Below are 9054 nucleotides of genomic sequence, written 5' to 3'. Positions count from 1 at the left end.
GTTTTGTTCTCTTAGGGACTGATGTAGTGTAAGAGTGATTCCTCAACTCTGAATTTATCTGCTTTATTGGTTTTGTGTCACTGCTGTAATTGTATTGATTTTTTTTTTTTTTTTTTTTTTTTTTAATAGTGATACCGTAAGAGGCCTCTAAAGCTAGAAACATACAGCAAGTAAACTCTTCTGCATTTATTTTACTTTGCCAGTCAGGCTCAGAGGCTTAAATCTGGTGTTTCAAGGTGCACTTGGAGGCTTGTTGTAGCTTTATAAATGGCCATTAAGTGGGAATGGGAATGGGAGAATTTTGTCCTCAAGGCTCATTTTTGATGTTCCTCTGATCTGAGATTATTACCACAGTATGTTGCATCAGTCATGTTGGATATGCAGTAAATGACCTCGACTGTTAGGAAACCATTAATCAACAAATCATCAACAAGATAAAACTCAGTGTCTTTTCTTGTACTTTTGGATGTGAAGGACAGTGCCTGGTTATTCCAGAGACACTATAATCGGAAGAAAAATGCTGCCGACTTCCTGGTGAGTTACTGCTGTTTTGTTTTCGTGGTGCCACATTTTCCTGGTGAATATGTGAAATCCTGTGAGCTGATATGAGAGAATGTTTTCCTGGCTGCTCACCAGTTGCCAAGGAAATTCAGAGGCTGGAATTTCTTGATTTTATGGATATGAACAAGTTGTTTGGGAGAGCTTGCCTGGGGCCTCAAATTGAAGGGAAATGCAAGAGCAGCTTTGCTTGGAAAAGTGATCTTTAAGCATGAAAAAAAATGTCAAGAAACAGTGTAGTATGTGCTTCTGCTGAAGCAGTTAGGGGTTATTGTCTCTCCCATTCTCAAGAAGTGCAAGTGGACAAGGGAAGCACATTTTATTGTCCTGGAATGGGGGAAGGTTAGTATTTGTAGTCCATGCTTACTGTTTTTTGGTACTGCTGGTCCAGAGCAGTGGATTAAGGTTAGGGGGTGTTTCTGTGTTTCTCTTCTTTATAGCTCCAAGCTCAGTTCCATTTTCCTGTCACATATATTTGTATTTTACCTTTAGTAGAGTTTGATCTCAAATTGCCTATTGGCTTTTGAAATGTTTCTGCTGTTTACAAGAATGCCTTAGCAGATATGTCTTTTAGGAGAGGGAGAGTATCAGGAAATCATGATGCGAATAGCCTTGAAATGTAGTGCTCAAGCCTGTAACATGACCCAGTGTGATGTTCTCAACCCTGACATACCTTTAAAACACTTAAGAACCAGACTTTCAGCCGATGCAGCTTTTTGAATATCTTTCTTATGTTTGCTGTTCATGGTGTCCATAAAATTCTGCTCATGCATGCCAAACTGTAGAGAGATCTCTCTAGTTCCTCCTGATATCTTTGGATTTCATTCAGTATTGTACATTGCAGAACGGAGACTCAGGACCAGCTTGCCTGTTCTTGGAGAAGCTGGAACCGGCTGATTGGTAATTTCTGTGATGAAGTGGGTGCAGGGAACCAGTCTTCTGTTTTCAGCAGGACTGTACTGAGGAACTCACCACATTTTGTTTTCTAAGGACCTATATCTCACTTTCTTTATGTAGTTAAATGATTTGCAGTGAATGATGGGCATATTCTATTTTATTTGCTGTTCTATTATGCCTTGCAAATGAGTTAGCAATTTTTAGGGCAGGGCCTGTTGAATTGTTAGGTGTGCACATAACTGTGTAACAGGATGCTGCATGGTTTCTAAGAGGAAACCACATGTATACCACAGCAGGTATACATCTTCTACCCCTGGTAAAGCTGGATCTTAAATTGCAGCATTTTCTAAAGGGATGCAACAGCATATCCATACTGCTGTGCTGGTGACCTGAGAAACAAAAAACACAACAGCACTAGAAGAGACACACCGCCTTTAAGGGCACTACTAAACATGCTGTTTTGCATTATGCACATTTAAAACATGACTTATAGTACCGCTGTTTGACATAAACCCACCCATGTTTATGCTTGGTGATGATGAAGAGAGGGACAATGAAGGTTTCTGGTGGTAATAGCTGAGATCAGCTGGTAGTTTGGCTAAGTTACACAATTTCTCTAACGTGCTCTGTGACTGGTGAGATACGGCTGTAAATCAGTGAATTGCATGTGTCTTTCAGGACACACATTAAAACAATAAAGCTGGAGGCAGTATTACTGAGTTGCCCTGCAGGGTGTTAAACCTACCTAACTCCGCTGATTGGCACAGGAGCTCAAGAAGATCAGTGGTAAGCAGCAGGCTCTGTTGGTGTTAATGGCACATCTCAAGGGCTTTCTCTAAGTTGATTTTTAAAAGCTTGCAGAACTGTAGGCTAATAGCATCCCAGTATTGGACCATAGGATAAGAACCAAAAAATGTATCACAAAATGTACTCTATTAATTCAACAAATGTATTTAAGTTTTAATTATTTATAATATTTCAGAGTATATTAGTAAATATTCTGTAGTGTATTGATAATTGTAATGAACTCTGAGTAATTCAAGACCTAATGACATCACCTTGCTATTAAGTCTTGCTTAGAAGTGGAAGAGAAAACACCAATATGATTTCAAATAACAAAATGTGATTCAGCATAAAAATGCTGGTTGGAATGGATTTCCAAAACTGTGTCCTACAAGGTAAGGTTCTGAGTCTATTGGTGTATCAGCGTGGCTTGGTTTTCAGGAATATTGAGTATATCTGCTTGTCTAAATTGACAGGGCTATTTAGGATAGCTTGGACTATGGGTTTAATCACAGTGTATATACCGAGAGAAGCATATTGTCCTATAATTTGTATCAAAAGGTATTTAAAGCAATGTGTCAAAGCTGGAGGCTTTTTCAACATTTGCTGTGTGTAGAAGCACACAGAAAATCTGCAGGAACCGATGAGTAAGACCATTTGCATGGTCTTACTATGCAAATAGTGATAAAAAGGAGGTACCATGTTATCAGCATGAGAACCACAGTATGATATAATGCATTTTTATGAGGCTGTTGTGTCATCCTCAGTGTTTCCTCTAAGGTCTGTGTGTACCACTGAGGACTGTAAGCTCGCCCTGCCCAGCCCCATGAGTTACTGTGGCTCACCCGGAGGAGACACCCTTGTTGGAGGCCCCATGGTGTCTGGTGGATGCTCCCTGTCTCTTTATTTATGGGAGATGTGTCATGGTCTTGCATGGACCAGGCTGGCACAGCTGTGGGACTGCTACAGCAGGTGTAGCAGCCCGTGCTGGCACCAGCTGGGATTTGGCAGGGGATGCCGCTGTCTGGGGGTCTGAAGTGCCCATCCTGCCTGACCCAGGCAATGAGCACCATAAGCAAAAGGTCTCTGCTGTGGCACACCAAAGCTGGCTCCTTGAGGAGGCACCCTGGCTTCCCACCAAAGCAGCTGGGGCAGTGAAAGTGGCCTTCATGGCCCTTGGTGCTCACAGGCAGCTGCACCCAGGACATCTTTCTGTGGTTGTCTTGTGTCACCTGCTTTGTGGCGCTGCACTTTGCTTCCACCTTATCACTCTCATGGAGAGATCACCAACACGTACCAATTATATACGGATCGATACACCATAAAGGATGATCATTAGGAAGATAAGACCTCCCTAGCTCATTGGCAATTATTTTAATGATATTTCTGATTAATGATTCCATTTTAGCCATTTCAGTGCTCAGCAGTCTTCATTTGTTAGTGTTGATTATGGGAGCCCATGCCTTGCCTGAATCTGAGTAATTTTGACCAACAAATGTGAATTAAAATCAATAGAAATGTCATTAGCATCCCAGTGCCATGAAAGATAATACGACCATTTCTCATGCATTCAGTTTATTAAAATTTGCTAAAGTGTGAAATATGTATGACAAGTAATGATGTTTTAATCTTTCGCCAAGGTAACAATTGAAAGCTGATTGATTCCATTCAGTAATTATAAAATCAAAATGATGGAAGATTGTAATCAAGAAGGATTCTGTCTCATACTTTGTCACGCCTCCATGCAAGATAAAATTGTCATTTGTAACATCTCTTTTATCTGAAAAGAAATCAAACTCCTATTTGCCCCAGTTTAAATCTCATGGCTAGTTAGATAATAACATTTTTTTTTTATTTTTTATTTTTTTTTAATTCCGACGAGAAAACAAAAGCAGCCTGCACCCGCTGAGGGGTTGTATCCTTGTGTATGCCACGGTTCCTTAAAAGCTCTTTATTCATCTCTGTGTACCCTCACACAGAGCCAGGTTGAAAAGATGGCTGTGTTGCATTCATATTCGCTTTCTGCACCATGTCCCTCCTCCCCAACTCAGGTGCCACCCCACGAACCTTGCCCAGGTCAGCTTCCGTCTGCACCACTGGACCTGAGAGGGGATGAGTCCCATTTGGTCCATCTTCACCGTCCTCAAGGGCTGGTGTGGGGGGCTGCAGGCTCCCCATGTCCCTGCCAGTAACATGCCCTCTGACCAGCTGAAGGATGTCTCACCTGCTGCTGAGGCACCAGCTGCTGAGCACCTGGAGGTGCATGCTGATCAAGAGGCCGAACCTCCAAGGCTACCCATGAGTATTTTGAGTGAAGTTACTCCGAGGAGATGAAGCTCTGCTCTCAGGTGACATTTTACCATAATGGCAAGGTGCTTGGGAGACCCATTTTTTCTTCTGCACAGTCTTGGGCAAGTCCTTTCCCTTCTCCATGCCTGCCCTTCCCCACACATCCCTCTTTTGAGTTAATGGCGGTAGAGATGACTTATCACAGTGATGTGGTTGGTTGGGTCTACATTTTGTGAGTACATAAACAGCAACTGCAGAAAGGCTTGACTTTTGTTTTAAAGATTCTGCCTGGCCAGATCTCGTGTTAACTTGAGGTGGAAATGTGTGGCATGTTGAGGTTTCTCCACTTCTACTCTGTCCTTACCTTTGCTGGAAAATTGAGTCTCATCAGCTGGGGAACAGAAACAAGAGGACATGGCAAGTCCCAACCTGCCAATGCAACTAGAGCATTAGTTAAAAATGTTCTGAAACCCATGCAGAGAGTAAAAATAAACCCCAGCTTATCTCTCTGCTTGCTTTAGACATTAAGAATATGTTGTGGACCAGACATCTACTCAGAGATGTCCTGGAGCAGAGAGCAATGCTTCCTTTCTGGACAGATGGACAGCTTACTTCTGACATCCACGTCTGGGAAAAACTCAGCTATATGTAAGTGCAGAAGCATGTCTCTGTGAAACATTGACATTTTCGGGTAGGCTGAGTACTCTGCAATGAAATCCAAGATACAGAGCAGTCCGTGGGTGGCCTCTGACAAATTTTAATGGTCTTTGGAATAGGGCCCAAGCATATCACAAAGAGCGGGAGAATGAGGCTTTGGTTTAGCCAAAACTCTGAGCATGTGGTTAACCATTGAAATTAATGAGAATTAAACATATAATTGAGTCTTCTGCTGACCCTTTCCTTAACCACTAAGTAAAAAATACTGTCCTGCAGACACTCTGCTTAAAAGGGGGATATGCCTTTTATATGCCAAAGGGGGCACATGGTATTTAAAACAGCAGAGTCACTTGATTTTCTAGTGACATAGAAAAAGCAGAATTTGTCCCCGTGTCCTTTGGAACAAGGAAACTTCAAATTATTACTAGGTGCATCTTCTCACTGCATCATTTTGCATGATGCAGGTTAATGGCTGCCTGCTAGGAAAGATACCTTCCCTGCTTCAGTCATCTAACAGGATTCTTGGCATTCAGCTCATCAGAGGGGTTATTTTCTTTAACCATATTTCTGTAGGAATGCATCTTTCAAGTATCCTGCTGCATTATTTTGATGCAACCTTCGTATCTTTTCAGCTTATTGTTTCTGCAATTCCTTTTCTCTGTATATCAAACAATGTTGCTGGGTGTGCTTTTTCTAACAAATCTTCAAGGAAGATTAGGGGAAAAAAAAGCTAATATATCTTATAGCTTGAAAATTTCAGGGTCAAAACAGATTTTAAGTGTTGATCTTCTTGCACTCGCTGATGAATCTTTTTGACCAAGCAGCTGGTGTATCAGATCTAGCTGGCAGCACACAGAGCACATTAGGAAAACAAAGAGAATGTGAGATTAAGCTGAAAAGAGGCAAGAGAGGCATTTTCTCACTGTTCTGCATGAAGGCAGAAGATGCTTCGAGAGGATACAGCCTCGATTTTTATTGGAGCTATGGCCTCTTCCCCCCCATCAGATTATTCAAAGGTAAATTTGCTTTTCACTTTCTCAAACAGACCATTTCCCCCTCACTGGTATACTTATTTATTAGTAACATTATTTGTAAAATGCTAACTTCATTGCCTGCACTGTTATGATGTTATCTCTATGTGCTTCTGTGAGAATGTAACAATGTCATGAAGAAAAATGATGTAAAAATGATGTGGGTACATAAAATGGGATTGACAAAATGTAATAAATCACCGCTGGGCTGAAGAACAGAGCTGCATGTGTAATGAAATACTTTGGCATTACATCATCGTTTATGTAACATCTGGCAGAGCCTTGTATTTCAGTGCTGCTTTGAATCAGGATCATTTTTTCTCTCCGGGAAAGTAGAAAAACAAGCCATTAGGTTTTGCACATAGAATACTTGAAAAAAAATGGGAAAAAAAAGGAAACCCATGAAATCTCTGTGTGAGGCTCCCCAGAGAAGTTCTGCCACCTCCAACTCGATGCAAAGAACATAATGTGAACTACAAAATAGTTCACTTTCAAGCAGGATTTTCTTCAGTTGTATAAGAGAAACACATCTTTAATGTGAAGGATATTTTTGAGGTTGCGTATTTTTGAGGTTTTTCCATAAGAGAATTTTTCTATTTTTTTTTTTTTCTGTTTTTCATCATTATACCTACCCTGTGGCCAGGCTTCTAGCAAAAAAGAACAGTGGTGAATTATATGCATTTGAGTGTTTTCCACAGGGATTTTTTTTTTTTTTTTTTTTTTTTTCCAAAAGAGAGTTGAATTACCTTTCTGCCATTGTCAGCTCCTGGTCTGCTCTCAGGCAACTGTGCAGGTGCTCCTTCAGCATTGACCCCACCACCCCTGACCACCAGCAGACCCTTCCTCATCCCTGGGCTGAATCATCATGCCCAGGTTCACATGGTGAGGAGTGTGCCAAGAGGAGCAGGATGAGCTCCTCTGAAAAATGAGAGGTCTCTGCTAAGAACATCTCTGGACTGTGCCCTGACCTGACTGAATTCAGCAGAAGCTTTACTATTACTTTCAAGGGGACTTGGGTTCTGCCTTGCACCTCTAGCTGCTGAGGTCCCCTGGGAGGTACCGGTATGGTGGCTGTGGTGCTGTGCGTGGTGGCTGTGGGGCTGGAGGGGGCCAGTGAGGCATCCAGCAGCGCGGGTGCCCTCCTTCCCCAAACCTTCATTGGGTGTCAGCTGTCCAGGATGCGGGAACAGGTCATTGCCAAGAAGTCACTGCTTCTAAAAATAGGCTTTTTGCTTTATTTTTTAAACATTCCACCATTCAAGGAGGAAATAGGACAGGTTGCCAAACAGAAATCACTGCTTGTTTAGCTCCTTATCTGTTAATCAAATATCATGCAGATAAGCCACTCTTACCGTAATCGCTCTTCTCCCAGGGATTTTTCATATTTATCCAGCAGTATAGGTCTTGCTGATACATAAATAGAGCTGGTAGTTTTAGCTATTATATCCTCCTCTTACTTTCTCCAGGGTGGTACAGGATGGTAGATTTTGACATTCTCTTGTGTAAAACATGATTTAAGAGCTTGGTTTTTCATAGTGGAAGTGGCACGGGGAAGCAGAGCAGTCTGGATACAGCACTCAAGGCCCTAGAAACCCAGCGTGGTGTTGGTGTATGGAGTGCTTCCGTCCTTTCTGTGAGATTGTCAGAGTTACTGAAAAGTTCATTTGCTTTGGTTTTTAAATCAGTGTTGACTTCTATTGATTTTCATTTTGGAGGAGAGAGAGTGGTGCTGTGGAGCATGAATGTCGCTGCAAGCAAGACAGTATAAAATTGGCAAAGGCAAGGGGGAGGCAGTGGCCATATGATTAAAGTGCAAGATTTGAAGTCAGGATGTTTTGTTCCTATTTCTGGTTTTCCTGCAGGTGACCTTGGAAAAAGAAATTACTACCAGGGCTGAAAGCTGGCCATGTGGAGGGCCACAATGACTCTTGCAAGCAGTAGAGGCAGCGACAGGACATTTTAGGATGAAAACCCCTCTTCCCAGTAACTGAGGCTTTTGGATGAATGTACTTTTCCCTTTCTTCCAGGAGATGGCAGTGTGCAGCTGACCTAGGGGCTTCCAAGCAGGAGGAGAAACATCTCAGGGATATGCCCCTGTCACTTGATCCTGAAGGGACACGGGCTGGACTTTTCAAGGCATAGCTTGGCCCAGCAAAGTTCCTCTACGGGCAATATTTTAAGATTCCTTCTGCTATTGCCTTTTCTTCCCCTTGGCATGTAAACTGCCTTAGTTCCCCCATTAAATGCTGTGGGGTGCACATTCCCCTGTTCTCCAGTTTTCTTGTATGATGCCAGCTCAACCAGCTCCATCCCGTGATTAAAAATGAATTGCCATGGCCTGAGTGATGGGCCTTTGCAGTGAGGTATCAGTAGCTGATTTCTCTCCACAGGGATTTCTGTAAGGCACTAGGTGAGACCTCCAGTGCACTTAGCTGCTGCTTTGCATTTACAGTTTGTACCCATGCTCCTCATGCCACAGTTTAGGCAGGGTAATAGAAGTCTAAATTATCTCATGCTAATAAAGTTCTTACAGTCCCCTGGAAAGGATCACAAAAATATGGGCTGACAATGTAAGAATATCTGTGAGCACTAGAGAGAACTGTCTCTCATGGAGAAAAGAAGACTTCTTATTTAATAAAATATTCCCCTAATGGCATGTGAGATTTCTATAATCTCTGTCTGTTTCACTGCTGTCACAAAAGTGACTGGGAATGTTGCACTAACATGGAGGGAACCAGACACAAATCTTTGTAGATTTACAAAGCTTTACTAAAGTTCAGTCACGATGATGCGACCCCTCCTCCACTAGGGAAATGAGAGGGAGGGAGAGCCCTCATTA

General features: G+C 42.2%; 1 long non-coding RNA gene across 1 annotated transcript in view; it reads left to right on the top strand.

Moving 5' to 3' along the window:
• Nucleotides 1-4822: 4822 nt before the first annotated feature.
• LOC118156389 overlaps nucleotides 4823-9054 on the top strand; it is a 43792-nt gene continuing 39560 nt past the window's right edge. Inside the window, exon 1 of the long non-coding RNA XR_004746247.1 lies at nucleotides 4823-6200. This is a non-coding gene — a long non-coding RNA (uncharacterized LOC118156389). The remainder of the gene's footprint in view (nucleotides 6201-9054) is intronic.

Source organism: Oxyura jamaicensis, chromosome Z, assembly GCF_011077185.1.
Source record: "Oxyura jamaicensis isolate SHBP4307 breed ruddy duck chromosome Z, BPBGC_Ojam_1.0, whole genome shotgun sequence".
Lineage (NCBI taxonomy): Eukaryota > Metazoa > Chordata > Aves > Anseriformes > Anatidae > Oxyura > Oxyura jamaicensis.
This window is presented reverse-complemented; position numbering and strand designations above follow the sequence as displayed.